This window comes from Pinus tabuliformis, chromosome 4_1 (genome assembly GCF_031772625.1).
Source record: "Pinus tabuliformis cultivar Carrire ecotype Pingquan chromosome 4_1, CPIR1, whole genome shotgun sequence".
Classification (NCBI taxonomy): domain Eukaryota; kingdom Viridiplantae; phylum Streptophyta; class Pinopsida; order Pinales; family Pinaceae; genus Pinus; species Pinus tabuliformis.
The window spans coordinates 386,038,059-386,059,972 of NC_142303.1; the positions used below are offsets into that span (position 1 = coordinate 386,038,059).

A 21,914-nucleotide genomic window follows, 5' to 3' on the forward strand; every position below is an offset into this window, starting at 1 on the left:
TGGTCTTGTGCAGATTGATGGGATCATTCTAGCCTTCAAAAGGTTAGAATGCTGGTGGAAGCTGCTTCAGGTGTATAATTTTTCTTCACAAATCTTCATCATCATGGTCACCTAGTCACATCCTAATCACTTCCACTTAGTATTGCAAGTTTGTCCTCTATCATGGTGATGCATTTACCTAATTATCTTCATATCAATGTAATTTCCATAGTCTTACCTTACGCAAATTGTCTATTGCAAGCATGCCATCACTTTTTCCTAGGTGAAATCCACTTAACATATATATTATCACCACTTTCTGCCATTTTTCATTGCTGATTTCTGTATCATGACACATATTAACATTTAACCCAAGTAAAATTCACTTTCATACCAACATACCACTTCACTCCATCTCCTAGAAAGTGCATGGTACCTTTGGTCTATAATTCCCCATGTTTTAAAACATATTAACTCTTAAAATCTCATATTTCCATTTTTTCTCGTGCGAACACACACCTAACTGCCGTATTAATACTTTATTTCTCTAATCTTTCACTGAGGCCTTTTTCTCTAAGTTTCACTTTCTAATTTGTCACTAGGAGTTTTAAACTATAATCCATGTCGTACACATGAGACTAGGCACTCCCCATTTTGACACATATTGACATGATACATTTATTCTTGGTTATTCACTAGTGAACTGAACTTTGTATCCATGGGGAACATAAGTTAATACCTCCACCTTTGGCACATATGTCGAGGCAAAAACACATGACAAAAATCCAATTCACCGCAACCTCAATTTAGCTTTGTTCACATTTCCTAAACCTCATTCATGCTTTATCTTTATCCATTATCACAGGGTTTAAGGAGTTAGTTGAGCCTTGATTTCAATAGGGAAGAATTATACCTATGTGCCCTAGGGTACAGACCTTCCATCTCATCCATTCACCTCATCCACCGATGCACACATTCCTGGGTGATGTATTGCACTAAGAGGATATATGCACTTCCTACATAACCCTATTCACACCTTACACACATGTGAGGTGACTAGTGAGGTGACTAGTGATGTGACTTGGTCGAAGGGTACCTATATCCACACATTTTGATATCTCATGGATTGGATGAAGACCCATTTTCACAAGTATTAAGGGTGCCCCTTTTAGGATGAGAATTCCAAGATTGACATGGTCAAGATGATAAATGACCTGATAAATTAAGTAACTTCAAAGTTGGTAGGAAATATAAACACACACACACACAATTGTGTCTGTGCATGTAAACAAATACCCTACCCAAGCGATGGTCAACCATCTATACATTTAAAAAGTTGCAGTATATTCAAAATGCCAAGTAAATGCTAAATTCAAAGTGGCAAGAGAGCCACACCTTGTGAGATGATGCCCTTTTGTCTAGAAATAAAGAAAAACTGCACTTGTTATGTTATTTAAGTAATAAGAAGCTCATTAAAGTTAATCAGTGGATAGTAAAATTCTTGTAAAAATATTACCCTTCAACCAGTCTTGTTACCCCTTATGTTGAGATGAGTGGTAAATGGTCTTGTGCAGATTGATGGGATCATTCTAGCCTTCAAAAGGTTAGAATGCTGGTGGAAGCTGCTTCAGGTGTATATATTTTTCTTCACAAATCTTCATCACCACGGTCACCTAGTCACATCCTAATCACTTTCACTTATTATTGCAAGTTTGTCCTCTATCATGGTGATGCATTTACCTAATTATCTTCATATTAATGTAATTTCCATAGTCTTACCTTATGCAAATTGTCTATTGCAAACATGCCATCAATTTTTCCTAGGGTGAAATCAACTTAACATATATATTATCACCACTTTCCGCCATTTTTCCTTGGTGATTTCTGTATCATGACACATATTAACATTTAACCCAAGTAAAATTCATTTTCATACCAACATACCACTTCACTCCATCTCCTAGAAAGTGCCTGGTACCTTTGGTCTATAGTTCCCCATGTTTTAAATCATATTAACTCTTAAAATCTCAAATCTCCATTTTTTCTCGTGTGAACACACACCTAACTGTCGTATAATACTTTATTTCTCTAATCTTTCACTGAGGCCTTTTTCTCTAAGTTTCACTTTTTAATTCGTCACTGGGAATTTTAACCTATAATCCATGAGGTACACATGAAACTAGGCACTCCCCATTTTGACACATATTGACATGATACATTAATTCTTGGTTATTCATTACTGAACTGAACTTTGTATCCATCTGGAACATAAGTTAATACCTCCACCTTTGGCACATATGTCGAGGCAAAAACACATGACAAAAATCCAATTCACCGCAACCTCAATTTAGCTTTGTTCACATGTCCTAAACCTCATTCATGCTTTATCTTTATCCATTATCACAGGGTTTAAGTATTTAGTTGAGCCTTGATTTGAATAGGCAAGAATTATACCTATGTGCCGACCTTCCATCTCATCCATTCACCTCATCCACTCATGCACACATTCCTGGGTGATGCATTCACACCCTACACACATGTGAGGTGACTAGTGACGTAACTTGGTCGAAGCGCACCTATATGCACACATTTTGATATCTCATGGATTGGATGAAGACCCATTTGCACAAGTATTAAGGGTGCTTCTTTTAGGATGAGAATTCCAAGGTTGACCTTGTCAAGGTCGGCACAAATACATATTCTTCTAGGGAGAATTCATGCATGGTAAAGGTTTAAATGTGAACACAAAGCACAATTCTTGGTCAAAGGACTTCTTGAAAGAGCACTCAACCATTACACTTAGCATTGGCATGCATTTCTTGAACACCCTCGTAAATGTAACTCCAGATAGAATACCACTCATTTTCTTGAATTTTCTCCCTCCTAAAATAATATTACTGTTTTGAGATGGTTTTTTATAGAAAAATGCTTTGATCGTGAAGTTTTCCACTTTACAATAACGCAGGCCTACTAGAAATTTAGCCCACCTATTTGACCAAGCCTTCTATTATTATTTTTGCAATTTTACACAACATTCATGCACACCCATTGGAAATTCACCCTACCTATTCAACTTAACCTTTTATTATTATTTTTGCACATAAGCAAGACAAATATCACCCAAACTTTGCCCTTGTATAAATATAAGGATGGAAAAAGGTGACATGTGGCACTAAAATCAAGTGGAAAAATAATATTTTTTGTAAGGAAAAGTTGAGCTAAAACCTTCATAAATATTATTTTCAACAATAAATACCACACAGAAACCCTTGATAATTAACCACTCCATACAATAGCCACAAAATACAAATCCTTTATTGCTACAAAATGACATCTCCAAAGCCAAAGAATAGCTCCATATGCAAAAATCCTCAATAGATCACATATCCACAAGATACAAGGTTCAAATTCAGCTAGGTCGAATTCTCCAAGCAAGCTAAATAAGTTCACAAGTGATGATGAGAATGAAATGAGCCTATCCTCTATTTATATAAGGCTTAGGTCTCCTAATTTAACCTAAAGAAGCCCCTATAAGCAAGTTTGATCATAAATGTCATTGGGTTACAAGCCAACACATTAGCTAACAACAAAACAAGCCAAATTAGCCCACACGTGTGAGCAATAGCCTTTTAAATTGTTGACCCCATGCCCAATTACAGCTCAAAATGCCACGCTAAAGTGTGATGAGGCGTTAAAATGTTTGTAGATGCTTGGATGATCCAAAATTTGTGGGATGGCCCTCAAATCCACCTCAATGTCCACTGTGGGATCCCAAAGGCAGTTGAGGCACCATATAGTGGTTTTCATGGGTCTCCAAATATCAAATAAAGCCTCCTTCTCTCTAACATTGCTTCCTCTAGTGCGACAAGCCATACCTAGTCCCTCAATGGGAGACCATCCTCATCTGGGCTTTGAAATAGCTCCTTCCCATCAGATTTTGTCAAGGCTAGCCTAGGGTCATACTAGGTCCAGTGATGTCATCATGAAAAATCCTCATAGTTGGGTCAAAGTTGACTAATGTCATGGGTGATGTACCTCAAGAGTGAACTGTGGAAGTTATAATCCAACTCTTGTTGACAATATTCCTCCTCCACATGGACTAACCACAGCCTCCTCCTACTTATCACACTACCATACTAGTGAGGCGCTCCAAAATATCAAAAAATCATTGAGAAGTGAAACACTCCCCACAAAACAGAGGTCCAATGGAAGATATGAATGATCTACAAAAACCATCTCATCCCTAATGGTAGTTGAACTACCAAGCCTTGTAATCCCAAGGTCCCAAGCTTGTCTCAAAAATAGACTGCCATGTTGTCATTGTGCCACTCAAGTCATAAATAATTGCCCATTGTGCTCATATTGAATCCTCCTCACCTAGAACCATATGCCAAAATATTTGTAAGGTTCGAACCCACAACCACGAAGCACATCCTTCCAAAACATCTTAGCGAGGTCATACTCTACCAGTCTACAACTAAACTCAATACTGAGCAACAACAAGAGAAATTTGCATCGCCACATGGTGAAGTCCTCCGCAATCCTCCACGTGTCAACTCCCAAATCAACTAGAACACTCATTGGCATATCCCTGCTCATTAAGAAGTGGAGTGATTTAGCAACCAATTGGATCACTGGATCCCACGACCATATCAAAAGTTCAGAGCTCCCAATCTCTATTGGTTGTTGCATAGTGATGATAGTTGTTGGAACGCATCCGTACCTCTCCTCTAACCCATGTATGCAATGAACAGATGGACACCATGTATCAATAATCAGCCTTGTGCAAGCTAAGTCATCGTGCTCCTAGCATATCTTACAACGAATTCTATTATCTTGTCTCTTGATGATGCACCTAAATATTTTCTAGAGCCCACATGCCCTCCTGTAAAAGAGCTCTACAATTCGTTGTGCCTCATGCTCATGCAATGCCTCGGAATGTCCTGCCGAAGGTATGTCATGCAACTCCCTCATGATAATATCCCTAAGTGTGAACTCAGGGACGGAACATATGCTAACTTTGTAGTAGAACACGCCATCCCTAAGCCTGTATCCATCAACTCACCCACCTGCCAAATGACTCAATTGGGAAATTTCCCTCCTGATGCAATGTATCTCATCCAACTATCTCAAGTGAGAATCTCGTGTCCCGCTGCTCATGATGAGAGCATCAAGGGACAATGACCAATTCCTCTGTGATTATAAGCAATATGGAAGAGAAATGGGTGTGTGAGTCCCTATGCTTATAAGCAAGAGATACTCATTTGTCTTCTCATCGATCCTAGGTAAGCTACGCCCAATAGTACGCTCGATGTCCCTATCAAGAGGTCTCCTTTGAGGCAATGCTCCAAGATCCCACTATGCAGCATCTCACACTACTACATGCAGTCACATATCCCTACGCTCCTCTACATAACGTTGTATTGTGCACCACTAGATACCTTTGCTTGTTGTCGTACCACCCAATATCATCTAGTATCCCACATGTGCCAATGTATCTACCACTCTACTAGTGAACCCATTGTGATTTGAATCACATCTCCTAAATTGTCTTGGTAAACCCAAGAGACATAACTCCTCACATGCTAATAAGAATGTCATTGTTGCGCTGATCCTCGGTGGCTATTGTGCCTAATACATCAATGGAAGTGCATCGTCTCCATACAATGCCATGTCTGGTGACATACCAATGTCATCCCATTCGAATAACTCCTGCTAGGGCATGTTGACCACCCTGCAACCCCATGCATGAATGATGTGCAAGGACATCTCCTAAAGTCTACACATTCCCAATGGAAACGTGAAGGAACGTGTGCCCTCACTGCTCAGTCACTGGGTCAATCACCCCATCAATGCCATAATCATATTGCACCTCTGGTATATGATGTAAAGGTCCACATAGATCCCAATGCCAACCTCGACTTCTAGTATCCACTCCAGCCATGTCAATTGAAATTGGGTCCCAGATGGATGTATCCTCGTTTGAAATATACATGTCACAACATCCCATGGATGCATAATCAGAACCCTCTAGGACATACCTCTCTGTAAGTGTATGTACATCTCGGTGCTCCTCAAGCACAAATATCACAAGAGGCTCCTCTATCCAATCATGAGTGCCCCTATCATCCTCTTGTGTGATCATTTCCATAGTTGATTGACTATCTATGATGGGAGATGAAGAATATCTATAACTCAACCCCATACAAAGTTGCTCAGCCTACATCTCTAATTCCTTAAGGGCCATCTGAGTGCTCTTCAAGGACTCTTGGGTAGTCTCAAGCTCATGGATTAACCTATCAACTTCCTCCTCTTTCCCTTCTAGCACATCATGGTACATCTCAACAAGAATGAGTAGGTGATCTCTATCCGAAAAAAGGTGAAGGTAATTAGATTTCATCTCTGCCAATGCCCCTGAGTGTTTGAAAATTTGCTAGTAAAGCCTCTCCTCCCAAACTGTTATGTATCATTGTATTTCTCCAACAATAATCTGCCACTAATGCATGTGTATCATCATAATGCCTCATGGCTGCCATAATCTGGTCGACGCTTACCTTCAATTGGTTTTCCAAATTATGGGCATAAGTAAGCATATGAAAAATATCTTCTTTATGAAATAAATCATCTGATGTGTCTTAGTTCACACCGTTGACTACCTGCATGTTATCATCTTTGCACACCTTTTGGGAACCGTCAACAATTGTTGTAGCCTTGTGATTTTCCTCAACAATCTCGTTAAATGACGACAGGAAATTTGCATCATTATTTGATTCTCCTTCATCCCAAACCCTTGCACCAACCTGTTGGAGTGAGTCTGGGCTAGCTTCATCTTCAACGGGTATGACTTCTCCTAATTCATCTTGGGACACATGGGCTGATTTCAGTATGTACGAGCTTGATTTGAAGGAGAGGCTAATCTATATAATCTGCCTTCTCAGACACCAATGGTTCTAGCTTTTTCAAGACTTGAATCTTTAGCCCAAACAACTACCTTTCCATTTATAAAAGCTATTGTATCACCCTTTTCTTCTAAAGATGAAATAGAAATAAGATTTTTGCACAGACCTAGAACATAGAGGATGTTGTTGAGAGAATGTTGCTTCCGTCATCAAACTTGATGGAGGTAGATCTGATGCCTTTCACTGGATAGTTTTTGTTGTCACCAAGCTCCACAGAAATAGGAGGATTTTCCCTTGGAGAGAGTCTTGAGTTGATGATGGTGACCAGGCATATGCCTTGAAGCTCCACTATCTATTACTAGATGTTTTTATCTTGTCATGTACCTGAGAGTGCAGAGAATAAACCATCAGCTTTTGTAGATATGTCAGATTTGGAGATTAGATAAACCCAAGCTTGTTCGATCTTTTCACTGATGAGGTTTGTTAGCCATAGCCCAATACTTGCCAACTGTTGCATGAGGGAGTTGATCTTCTTTCTACCCTACGATGAACCACCCTCCGATACCATGTTGAGAAATTTAAGGGCAATGCAATTGCTATATTTCTCTTTCTTAGATAATTGCTTGAGATATTATTTTTCTTTAGATTTGATCGATATTATTACTATGCATAATTATCATCAACTAGCTATCAAAATAATAAAATCAGTCATGCACAAGTACACAAATATTGGCACCATGCCATGGTAAAAACCTCTCCAAAACTTGAGAGGAAAAACCCTTGAACTCTTTCTTATGGAATCTTTAATGAGAAATTACATGACCCAAAACTTGACCTTGAAATGCCTTTAACATCAAATGGCAATACCTCAGAATATGTACCCAATAGCACTGTTCAGTTCTGCAATTGAAAAATTATATCAATATGTACCAAATTAGCTCGGATAGGCTCTCCTAGCCTCGATCTACTCTTGCTCCATAAATATATATATCATACGTTGTCACAGTTTGGAAATGGCTGATGTGCACGACTTCCACAAGATAATCCGGTTGACAGTCACCACAGCGAAGGAGGGTGCCCTAGAATTCTGAGCGTATATGCATACGTGGATGGAGCTAGGGCTCGTTTAGTCTTACAGTACCCACTATCATCCGCAATCTCCTCCTGGAATGCGATATGCAAATCTCAGGACTGCCCTCCAAACGAAATCCTGAACTGCGATATGTTAACCCAGATCTGCCCTTCAAACGCAATCATGAACTGCGATATGTTAACCCAGATCTGCCCTTCAAACGCAATCACGAAATGCAATACGATAACCCAGGACTAGATGCCGAGGTGCAGGCCCGACGAAGGGACAAACTTGCTCAAACGTTGCGGCTCCTTCGCTACCTTGCTTCTTCGTGAGAGAAGTGAATTGAATTGCGTTGTTGAGGCTTGCCTTCCCATTCATTGAGCCGACGTGAACTTCGATTAGGCCGACATTTCCTTCGATCATTTAGTTCAGCCGACGTGGTTTCATAGCCTTCCTTTGAGCAGTTTCAAGAGTAAAATGGTGGGTGCATATTTGAGTATTTCTTTGATGATCTAGAAGGACTTACATTCATTACATTTATAAAAATAATATATGACTGTCTTCATTTTGTCTTGAGCTCTTTAATTAGAGCAAAAATAATTCTTTAAATACAAAAATACATTAATGCAAAAATAATGAAGACTGATCCTAGTTACACTATTTTCAACACTCCCTCTTAACTAGGGAGGTATTCATTCATACATGGTACATGGACATTCTCAATACAAGAGTTCTCATAAGCAAAGAGTCGGATTAGTTATCCATTTGTTATAGCATCATTTCAACCAACATTGTTTCCATATAGCAAGGCCTTGACTAATCGCTCTATCTTTCAATCATAGATCAGAGCACAATGTTGGCGAGACCAATGACTTATAGACACACTCGTCATTGTCTCTCTTAGGGTCATACCCACCCGAGTGTTCTTCGAGTATACCCTACTAGGACTATTCTCATCTTGGGTTCCCAACCCTCAAGAATATTGGTCCTCTTGCCCACTCTTGTCTTGGATGCCCTACCTCATCCTCAAAGAGTGTCGGATGCCAAATGATAACTCAATCCTCCATTTCTTCTTCATTCTCGGAAGACAGAAATTTAGTGTCTATCTCTTCCACTCAAATAGGGACGACATATCAACCAGACCAAGCTTGTTTCAAAAATACACAATTTTCTTGTTCAGAAGCGCTTTCGTTAATATGTCGCCAGTCTGCTCATATGTGGGAACATATTCCAACTTCAATGCTCCATACTGCACTAACTTCCGAATATAATGATATTTGTTGTTTATGTGCTTTGTCTTCCCATGAAACACTAGGTCCTCACACAATCTTATATAGTTGGTATTATCACAATGAATCGTTGTAGAGGCCAACGGTCCCGCAAATAAGTCGGATAACAATTTCCTTAACCAGACCGCTTCCCGACTGACTTCGCATGCCGCTACATACTTGGCTTTAGTACTTCTTAAGGCAACTTTCTCTTGCCTTCTGTTCATCCAAGAGACCATCAAGGATCATAGACTAAAGCATCCTCCGATTGTGCTTCTACCATCCTTCTCGCTACCTCCCCAATCGGAATCAATAAATCCTGTCAGAAGTACATCTTTTCCTTTCTCATATTTTAGGCAGTAATGTATGGTTCCACACAAGTATCTCAGTATATGCTTGGTTGCCACCCAATGATCATGACGAGGCTCCATCTAAAACTGACTGAGAACATTCACTGCAAAGCATATATCTGGCCGAGTATTTACTAGGTACATCAGTGATCCAATTAATTGCTTGTACCTTGTGGGATCCACCAGACTAGATTCAGAATTTCTTAACAGTCTCAGGTTCGTGATCATAGGAGTCATCATAGGCTTGCACTCCATCATATCAAACCTTTTGAGAATTTCAATTACATACTTTCCTTGACCCAAATAAATCTCATTGGGTTCTTGCCATACTTCCAATCCCAGATAATAGTGCATGGACCCTAGATCCTTCATATCGAATTTTGTCGTTAACTGTTTCTTGCATTCCAGAATACGTTCTTCTACACCAGTTAGTAGAAGATCATCTACATATAGTAAGATGATGACAGGTTCATCTTTTACCACTTTGATGTAGAGATTGGGATCAGCCGAACTTTTGGTAAAGCCTAGTCTTTGCAGATAAGTGTCCATCCTGGCGTACCATGCTCTAGGTGCCTGCTTGAGGCCATATAGGGCCTTCTTCAACCTGCAAACATAGTCTCCTTTACCTTTGACCTCGAATCCCAAAGGTTGCTCAATGTAGACTTCTTCATCTATGGTGCCATTCAGAAATGCAGTCTTTACGTCCATTTGATGAACTTTCCATTTCATGGATGCAGCTAGAGAAATCAATGAACGAATGGTTGTATATCTTGTTGTAGGAGAAAAGGTTTCTTCATAGTCAATTCCTTCTTCTTGTGAGAAACCCCTGGCCACAAATCTGGCTTTGTATTTGTCTATGCTCCCATCTACAGCATGCTTAATTTTGTAAATCCATTTCGAAGTTACCACAGATTTGTTTTCCAGTCTAGGAACAACTTCCCAAACCCCATTCTTCATTATCGATTGGTATTCCTCATTCATGGCAAACTTCCACTCAAGATGCTTGGAAGCTTCTTCAAATTTGGATGGCTCATCTTCTATCAATTTTGACATGTAGGCTGCATATCCAGGGAACCTTCTGGGTTTCTTGCTTTCTCTAAATTTTCCACTTGCCTAATGTCATTCAGCTTCTTGAAGTGTGGAGGTCAACCAATTAGGTCTCTTCCTCTTTTCAGGGATAGTGACAGGTTCGCTCGAACCTTCATCTTCTTGATGAGTATTGTCTTCTTCTTTGTTGACTTCTTCCTCGAATATAGGAAGATCTTCTTCATCGGAATCAGATGAAATGTCTTTTGACCTTTTGAATGCAATATTTTCATCAAAGATTACATCTCGACTTACTTCTATATGATGTCCTTCTTTGATGTAGATTCTGTAAGCTTTGGATGAATTACTATATCCCACAAATATTCCCTTCTTGCTTGCTGGATCTAGCTTCTTCCTTTTATCCTTGGGAATGTGGATATATACCAGACACCCAAATATTCGGAGATGATCCACGGTAGGCTTCTTCCCAGTGAAGACTTCCTCAGGTGTTCGATTATTTAGAGACCTATGGGGACTTCTATTCTGAACGTACACAACAGTCTTTGTTGGTTCACCCCATAGGAATTTCGGTAGATCTTGGTCATGAATCATAGCTTTGACACTTTCTTCTATGGCCCTGCTCTTCCGTTCAGCTACACCAATCTGCTCGGGATTATACGGAAGTATGAGCTCCCTCTTACTCTCTACCTCCTTGCAGAAGGCTATGATTTCTTTTGAAGTGTATTCTCCACCATTGTCAGATCTCAAAATTTTGACTTTCCTTTCTATGAGATTTTCAATTGCGGCTTAAAACTCTTGAAATTTTGAAAAGACTTCATCTTTGGATTTAAGGAGGTAAACCCAAGTTTTCCTAGAGTGGTCATCTATAAAGGTAACATAGTATAGATCTCCTCCAAGAGATTTGGTCATAGGACCACAGACATCAGAGTGTATAAGATCAAGTATTTCTTGAGCACGGGATGTGCTGTGTCCAAATGGTTTCTTTGCAATCTTGCCCAATGCACAACCCTTGCATATACCTTCATGTTCTTCCTTAAGATTTGGGATTCCATTCACTATGGAGTTCAGGGTTGGAAGAATTTTGAAGTGTAAGTGACCCAACCTTCTATGCCATAATTCACATGGGCTGATTTCAGTATGTACGAGTGCTTGATTTGACGGAGAGGCTAATCTGTATAATCTGCCTTCCTGAACACCAATGGTTCTAGCTTTTTCAAGACTTGAATCTTTAGCCCAAACAACTACCTTTCCATTTATAAAAGCTACTCTATCACCCTTTTCTTCTAAAGATGAAATAGAAATAAGATTTTTGCACAGACCTAGAACATAGAGGATGTTGTTGAGATGAATGTTGCTTCCGTCATCAAGCTTGATGGAGGTAGATCCGATGCCTTTCACTGGATAGTTTTTGTTGTCACCAAGCTCCACAGAATAGGAGGATTTTCCCTTGGAGAGAGTCTTGAGTTGATGATGGTGACCGGTCATATGCCTTGAAGCTCCACTATCTATTACCCAGATGTTTTCATCTTGGAATGTACCCGAGAGTGCAGAGAATAAACCATCAGCTTTTGTAGATCTATTAGATTTGGAGATTAGATAAACCCAAGCTTGTTTGATCTTTTGATTGATGAGGTTTGTTAGCCATAGCCCAATACTTGCCAACTGCTACATGAGGGAGTTGATCTTCTTTCTGCCCTGAGATGAACCACCCTCTGATACCATGTTGAGAAATTTAAGGGCAATGCAATTGTTATATTTCTCTTTCTTAGATAACTGCTTGAGATATTATTTTTCTCAGATTTGATCGATATTATTACTATGCATCATTATCATCAACCAGCTATCAAAATAAGAAAATCAATCATGCACAAGTACACAAATATTGGCACCATGCTAGGGCAAAACCTATCCAAAACTTGAGAGGAAAAACCCTTGAACTCTTTCTTATGGAATCTTTATTGAGAAATTACATGACCCAAAACTTGACCTTGAAATGCCTTCAACATCAAATGACAATACCTCAGAATATGTACCCAGTAGCACTGTTCAGTTCTGCAATTGAAAAATTATATCAGTCTGTACCAAATCAGCTCGGATAGGCTCTCCTAGCCTCGATCTACTCTTGCTCCATATATATATATATATATATATATATATATATATATATATATATATATATATATATATATCATACGTTGTCACAGTTATGAAAATGGCTGATGTGCACGGCTTCCACAAGATAATCCGGTTGACTGTCACCACAGTGAAGGAGGGTGCCCTAGAATTCTGAGCGTATATGCATACGTGGATGGAGTTAGGGCTCTTTTAGTCTTACGGTACCCTCGCACTATCATCCATAGTCTCCTCCTGAAATGTGATATGCGAATCTCAGGATTGCCCTTCAAACGAAATCATGCACTGTGATATGTTAGCCCAAATCTGCCCTTCAAACACAATCATGAATTGCAATATGTTAACCCAGATTTTCCCTTCAAACGCAATCATGAAATGCGATACGCTAACCCAGGACTGGATGTCGAGGTGCAGGCTTGATGAGGGGACAGACTTCCTCAAACGTTGCGGCTCCTTCGCTACCTTGCTTCTTCGTGAGAGAAGTGAATTGAATTGTGTTGTTGAGGCTCCATACGTAGCCTATATATATAGGCTTGCCTTCCCATTCATTGAGCCAACGTGAACTTCGATTAGGCCAACGTTTCCTTCGATCATTTAGCTGAGCCGACGTGGTTTCATAGCCTTCCTTTGAGCGGTTTCAAGAGTAAAACGGTGGGTACATATTTGAGTATTTCTTTGATGATCTAGAAGGACTTACATTCATTACATTTACAAAAATAATATATGATTGTCTTCATTTTGTCTTGAGCTCTTTAATTAGAGCAAAAATAATTCTGTAAATACAAAAATACATTAATGCAAAAATAATGAAGACTGATCCTAGTTACACTATTTTCAACGTATAGGACTTTATTTTTGGTTTACATATCATCTTAGATGCATTCATCCTATAGATGCATAGTTAAAATCATATAAAAATCATTTAGAATGCATGTATAGCGAACGAGATTCTAGAAGTAGAATTGCAAGTAGAGGTAGTGGACGTAATTCAATACCGACATCACCAAGAACCTCCACTAGACCCTATAGTGCCACACCATCCACCGACACTCACATACCATCCATAGCAGGCAGATATAGACTTCCTAAGGTATACAGATCTGAAATGCGGTCTAGGGATTCACCAACTTCTTCCACAAAAGTTGTAGGTGAAGAACCTACATCCGCTACTAAAGGAGTTTCATTTCTCTCTTCAAAAAGAGAACAACTCTTATGATAGGAGTTAGATGTGCCTAGGAAGAATGAGGAGGAAACTTTTTATGAGGTACCATTAGTAGAAGAACCAGAGGAAGAAATAGATAATCCTATTGTTGAACCTTATATTAGCTTTGAGGAATCTACAATGGCAGAATAAGGGGAAGGAGAAGTACACAATGTAGATGGTGGTGAATTTAGTATTGGTGGGGGAAGAGGTAGAGGAGGAGGTGGTGGACGAGGTGGTAGAGGAGTAAGGGGAGAACAATACCCTTATGGATTCCCCATATTTAATGAAGATACCACAGCCACAATGTAAATATCTCACCTTCTATTCTTCCCAATTTTCATGGCTTAAGAACTGAGGATCCTAAGACATTTCTATTTGAGTTTGAGGTATTATGTAGATCCTAGAACTATTTACTTCATACTCTAAAATTGAATTTATTTCCAGCTACTCTAAAATATGGAGCCCTTAAATGGTTTATGGGTCTAAGAACACAGTCTATTAGAACATGGGATGAAATGGAGTATTCCTAGAAAAATACAAAGACTATTGTATGCACCATAACCTTCAGGATGATGCAAAAGGAGGATGAAAGCCTTGAAGACCTGGTGGAAAACTTTGCCTACAATATCAAAAGCGCCAAGATTCATAATTTAGAAGAGGAGACATTAAAAGCTCTTTTGATAAAAGCTATAAGAGATGAGTGGATTGATCTTCTCAATTTAATGGGCAAAGGAGATGTTTCCCAATTATCATTTGATGAAATTTGTGAGTTGTGCAAGCATATTTCAAGAGGTAAGGCTAGATATGGTAAGAATCCAAGAGATCTATCCATGTCAAGAGTCAGTAAATCTGCATCAAGAATGGTAAGTAGAGTAGCATTAGGCAATTTGCTTAAAAATCTCAAAACAAATATCCTTAGAAATTTTAGTGAACAACTAGATACTCTAAAGATACAAAACAAGCAAAAAGTTGAGAATGTTGCATTATCTATCTTTTGTCCTAGGTGTAGGAAAAAGCATGCTTTGAGAGAATGTCCTCTTGATAGTGTAGAGATTTGTGTCATATGTGTTGAAAATCATGATACAAAAGAATGTCCTTCAATACCTGGGCTTAAAGTTGTCTTTCAGGATGAAGTTGGATCAAGCCAAGCTGAATCACTTTGCTTTATTGCTAAAAGACCATGGCAGTCTCAACAACCAAGTATGGCACAAGGTCTTAATACTCAATATCAATCATATGCACAACCACAGAGCAATTGGAATGCACCTATGCCTTGGCAACCTTGGCCACCTCAACCTCAAAACCCATCTTGGGCACAAGGTTGGCAAAATTCTTATGGTAGAAATCCCCAGTATCCTCAATTCCAACAACCATATTCCCCATACCAACCTCAATACTACCCTCCTCAATCGACTCAACCAACTCAACTACAATTTCAAACACAACCATCAAATCAACCACTTCCATTACCATCCACTCCTTTTCCTCATAAATCCAATCAACTACCTGCTCAACCACTTCCAAATCCAAATAATAAAAATCAACAACCTATCTACAATGTAGAGGGTCAAAATTTTCAAGCCTACATGATAGCCCCCTTAGGTCTAAATGATGTCCAACTTAGATCTAGTATGGTTTTGCAAGTAAAATTACCACCAGTTGTCATCCAAGAATTTAAAGAGGATAAGGTTCCTAAAAACGAAAAGAATGCTCCAAAGGAAGATTTTCCTACACAATTAGATGAGAACCAAATAAAGCCAACTTCTACAATTCCTCTAGTAGAACAACCTTCTGTTTCCCTACAAAATCCTCCTTTTCCTGAAAGACTCAAAATTGATAAGGGAATAGAAAGGCAAATTATTTTACTAGAATATGATATGCTAGATGAATTGAAAAATATTTGCATCAAAATTCCCTTACTCCAAGCTATAAAGGAAATACGTATATTTGTAAAAACAATTAAGGAATTGTGCATTAAAAACCATGAAGAAAGAGAAAAGATGTCAAGAAAATTCAATTGGTAGGAAAGATTGCAGATATTATGATGGGCAAACCAATAGTCCAAAAATATCTAGACCCTGATTGCCCTATTGTAAAAATCTGCATTAATGGTATTGAAATCCCAAACAATTTGATTGATTTAGGAGCAGCCACTAATATTATGAGCAAGCACACTATGGATCAGTTAAAACTTCCCAATTTTCAGTTTACCCCAACTTTACTACAATTAGCAAATGTTGGCATTATGATACAGGTGTTGTCCCTGATGGCAACTCACTCAGAGGTATGATACAGGTGTTGTCCTTGATGGCAACTCACTCAGATGACAGATCATAGTGCAGCAGGTCAAGAGCAAAGAATTAATGATCAAAGAGAGGTATACGCGGGTTAACCTTGATGAAAGTGCATATACACGCGGGTTAGAAGAACAAAAGGCGCGTATACGTGCACATGCAGTTTCACAGAAGGAAAGGCATGTACATGTTGGAAAACTAAGTTTTGGTCCGTGGTATTTGGACCATGGTATTTTGGTATTGGTCCATGGTATTTGGTCCGAGGTATTGACCCCAGGTATTGGGTCCAAGGTATTGGTCCTATGTGGTTTTGGACCATGGTATTGAGAGAGGCCTAAACCTATATAAGGAGAATATCATTAGGCCAAGAGGTGCAAGTGTGCAAGTGATGAATATCTGATGAAGTGTGAGATCTAGTATGCTGGTTATGGGTTTGTGATGCTTTGCTTGATCTGAACCAAGGAGGCACCTATGCGGTTGATAAAGGTTGATGGACCGAGATCATGAAGACTAAAATGCATTATCATTATATGGTATGATCATGAATAGATCTGAATACTAACGCATGTCTTATCCTTTATATCTTATGTTCTGGGTATATCTGAAGTTGAAAATTGCAGCGAAGGTATAAGTAATTATTTTCAGATTTGTACGCAAGTTCTCTCTGGTGAAAGGGCGTATACACACTAGTTTGACACAGTCAAGTAACGTATACATTATGAGATTTGATATTTCAGGTTGTTGTTGGTTCTAGTGATTGTTGCAGAGTTCTAGGCTCTGGTCTGTGTTCTGGTGACTGTGTTTTTTATGACAGGGTTTCAGTGATTCAATTGTTGGGTGATTCAGAGTTAATGATTGTATTGTTGTGGTGATTGTTTTGTATTCATGGATCCAGTCTGAAAATTTATGAAACATGGTCCCTGGAAGAAAAGAGAAGGTTGGAGCCTTCTGTAGGTCAGCACCTACGTACTAGTACATCAGCGGGTACAAGAGCTAAGGGGGTTGTAGCTCCCTTCCAGAAGAAACTGGAGAACGAAAGAAGGTTGTAGCCTTCTGCAGGTAGAAGCCTGTGCACTGGTATAAAACTACACTAGTACATAAATATCATAAAAAGAAGTTTCTTATTAAAAGAAATAGATACGAATTGCAACAGGTGGTTTTCACCCACATTGGGTTTCCACCTTATATCATGGTGTTCATGTGTGCTTCTTATGTGTGATGATTTGTTCAGTTTTACTGCACCTGTTCACTGTTCATATGGTTAATAATGTTCTGATGCACTCATTGAAGATCAACTAACTGAATCATAAGTTTACTGGATATATGCTAGTTGCATTAGACACAGTGGCGTGTACACGCGGGTTCCCTTAACTAAAGTAGCGTATATGAATCTAAGTATGGAAATGAAAAAGTTATTGATTTGCTAATACTGATTCACCCCCCCCTCTCATTATTATTTCCAACAGCAAATAGATTTGTTATCAAACCAGATGGTATATTAGAAGATGTCTCTGTGTCTTTAGATTTATGGGAGTATCCTGTTGACTTTATGGTTTTAACTCCGAAGAATGATTTAAGAGGCAATCCATTGATCCTTGGTAGACCTTGGCTAGCTACAGCTGATGCATTCATAAGTTGTAGATCTGGTGATATGTATATCTCTGATGGTAGCTCTACTAAGAAATTCACATTGTACCCACTTGCAAAAACAATAACTGAAGTAGAAAGTGAAGTTTGGATAGATGATGATAATGAAGACTTTGATGACATTCAACAAGTATTTACTCTTTCACAAATAGATGAGGAAGATCAATTAATAAATTTGATGAACAATAATGATTATTCTTCATATTGTGAGCAAGATCAAAGTTTTCAAGAGCAATGTAATATTGAATACATTTTATGGAAAAGTTTGGCAACTCCTTAGTAGAAATTTTTTCGAGGAAAACATTACATATTAAAAATAACCTGAAAGAGTTTCAAAGAGGAAATTGATAAAGATGCTACAAAAATATTCTTCTACATATGCATGAGAATATACTGATATGAAGGGAATTGATCTTAACACATGTATGTGTCATATTTACATTCAAGAAAATGCCAAACCAGTTAGACAACCTCAGAGAAGGATGAATCCCAATCTAAGAGAAATTGTTAAGGAGGAATTACAAAAGCTACTTAATGTGAATTTCATTTATCTGATATCAGATAGCCAATGGGTTTCACCTTTAGTGATTGTTCCAAAGAAGAATGGAAAATGGAGAGTGTGCATTGATTATAGGGAATTGAATAAGGCTACTTTAAAAGATCATTTTCCACTACCCTTCATAGATCAAGTACTAGATACCTTAGCAGGGAAGAAATATTTTTCATTTCTTGATGGTTTCAGTGGATATAACCAAATCCAATTGGCACCAGAAGATCAAGACAAAACAACCTTTACATGTCCATGGGGTACATATGCTTATAAGGTACTTCCTTTTGGGTTATGTAATGCACCTGCAACATTTCAAAGAGCAGTCTTAGGTATATTTTCTGATCTAATTCATGATTGTGTAGAAGTTTACATGGATGATTTCACTGTCTATGGAAATACTTTTGAAGAAGCCCTTGAAAAATTAGAAAAGTTTTCATTAGATGTAAGGAAGCAAATCTTTCATTAAGTCATGAGAAATGTTTTATGATGTTTAATGAAGAAATTGTTTTAGGCCACCATATTTCAAGTAATGGAATTAAGATCGATACATCTAAGGTAGAAGCAATTTCTAAAATTCCAATTCCTACTTGTCAAAGAGATGTTAGAAGTTTTCTTGGTTTTACAGGGGGTATTATAGAAGATTCGTAGAAAATTTCACAAAAATAGCCTCTCCACTTTTAAAGTTCTTACAAAGGATTGTGATTTTGTTTGGAATTCTGACTGCCAAAAAGCATTTGACCCATTGAAACAGAAAATCACTTAAGCACCAATCTTAAGAGGACCTAAGAGGACTATTTCAACTGATGCTTCAGATAGAGCTTTAGGAGTTGTGTTGGGACAAAAAGATCTAACTCCTTACGTTATTTATTATACAAGTAAACATTTGACTCCTGCAGAGTTAAATTACACTGTAACAGAAATAGAGTTTTTAGCTGTTGTGCATGCCATTAATAAGTTTCGACATTACATCATTGGTTATGAAACTTTCATTGATACAAATCATTCTGCTATTACATATTTAATAAATAAACCAATTACTAATGGTAGGATTACTAGATGGTTGTTATTGTTACAGGAATTCAATATTACTATTCTGGATAGGCCTGTAAAAGAAAACATAGTTGTTGATTTCCTTTCTAGAATGCAGAATGATAATAATGATACCCCTGTAAAAGATAATTTTCCTAGCGAATATCTTTTTGCAGTATCTACTAAAACTCCTTGGTTTGCAGATATTGTTAACTATTTGGCTACAGGAAAGTTGCCCCCACAATTATCAGCCAAAGAAAAGCAAAAAGTTATCAAAACCAGTGCACCTTACTCTTGGATAGAGGGAGAATTGTATCAGACTGGACCTAACTTAATCATTTGAAGATGTGTTTGAGAAGACGAAGTACTAGAAATATTGAAAGCTTGTCATGATGAGCCATGTGGAAGACACTTTGTCGATAAAATAACTGCTTATAAAGTCCTTTTGGGATTGTTGTTACACAGAATGTCTAGGCGTCGCGACAACAGCTCAGATCGAGGGTTGTCACCCTAATCCCCAATCTCTCCATTTAAGTTGTTTCCCAACAACAGACTAAGGGGGGTAGACCCTACGGAAATGGAATGAAGGAAAACTAGTTGGGAACCAACTAGTTCGGGCGACATAGTACAAGAGACCAAGTGCTTGTTTTAGATTTAGCAAGACTTATATGATTCGATTAGATTTAAACCACTGATACCAGTGCCTTATGGAATCAACTATCTTGCTATGAAATTTAGGACCAAGTAATTGATAGACAACTACTTCTTGGATAAATGGCTATCTTATATGAAATGTAGATCCTAAAATAAATGTGAGCTGCAGAAATCTTGGTTAATTTTAGTTAAAATGCCTATCTAAGTTTTAGCCCTTCGATCCTTTCTATATCGAGCCCGATTTCATAGTAAGTGGCAGAGGAAAGATAAAGTGAAGCACACTAAGGTGTGTTTAACGATACCTCTCCTAAAAATCTAACATATGCCTCCAGCGCTAGAGAGAGTTGTGGCTTTGACGACTGCAAGGTCACCGTTTTAAGTACTATTAAAAACAGGCTTCTCAAGCAAAGACGGATGGGTACCTATCTTTCTATCAACCAAGCTTATGCTTGGAAGTAAATTTTAATTATGCAAGACTAACTTAAAATGAAAATGCGCGAGAGGATTAGAAGCGAGATGAAGCTAAATCAAGGGCTGAAAGTGCTTATGCCACAATCTATTTATGAGTTATATCAAAGCCCTTAATCGCCAAATTGAACATTCACTTTACCAGATTGAAAGGAACTTCTCAGCAATATGCTTAAAATATCACCATATAATGCCCAATTAAACCACAAGCTTATCACTTCAATTTATCTAGATTCTTTCCAATGCAATTATAGCTCAAAGAGAACAAAAACCTCTTCACAATTCTTTAATATCAATGCCAATTATATAGATGCTTCAAAAAATACTCAGTTTAGGAAACGAAAGATATGCAATTTACCACAATTCCATGAAAGAGTACTTAACAATTACTTGAAAAATTCTCAAAAAAATTAATATGCAATAAATATCCAATAATTCAAGTAATTAAAACCACGCTTAGAGTTAATTAAACGACGAGCAATCTCAATAGATGTCAAGCATAAAAATGTTCAAAACCCAATGTCAATGATTATAAAACTTAGCATGCAAAAGACCTAAGCACTTAAATTCCAAAAATTAATTACCACGAAAAACCAAATGAAATTCAAATGCTAAACACTCCAAGCAATTCCAGAATTGAAATGACTTTTCTTAAGTGCTCCAATCCAAAAAAAAATTCTTATCTTCTTATAGTCAAACTTCAGAGATAATTTAAAAATTTAAATGTGCCTTGACTATAGAAGAATTTTAAATTTTTACCACAAAAATTTCCCCTTTTTAAAAATTTAAAGTCCCAAACCTTAACACACAAAAAAACCCAAAAAGAAACTTTAGATTTAAAAAATTTATATTATTCCTTTGGCAAATTTAATGTGATAAAGTTCATGAATGAAGAATAAAAATTTTAATGTGGCAAATGTGAAAATCAAAAAGGCTTAATTAAATTTTTAATGGGCCAAAGGCCACATAAAAATTTTAACTTGAAATGCTGAACCTTTAAAATTTTATTTGGATTTAATTTTGTTAAAAAAAAAATCAAAATCACACTAAGGAAGATTAAAATGAAATAGAAATTGTAAAGGTTTGGGAGAGCAACTAAGCCAAAGTCGAGTGATGAAAGAAAAAAGACAGGGTGTTAGGATTTATGAATAATGTATGCAGGTCAAGGAGCAGCGAGGAGGGAGAAAAATCGTGACAAAAAGAGTCGTGCAGGAGAAGGGTTAGGAGGGAAGTGAATGGGTGCGAGGAGGGAAGCGAAGAGCTAGAAGTTGGGATTTTAGGGCCGCGGTAGGGGCAGGAGACGCAAAGAACAAGGGA

The 21,914-nt window shown here is 37.9% G+C and overlaps 1 protein-coding gene across 8 annotated transcripts in view; it reads right to left on the bottom strand.

Annotated features, from left to right (window-relative positions):
• Positions 1-21,914, bottom strand: part of LOC149175906 (uncharacterized) — a 193,652-nt gene that overhangs the window by 130,478 nt on the left and 41,260 nt on the right. The gene's annotated exons all lie outside the window — the stretch shown is intronic.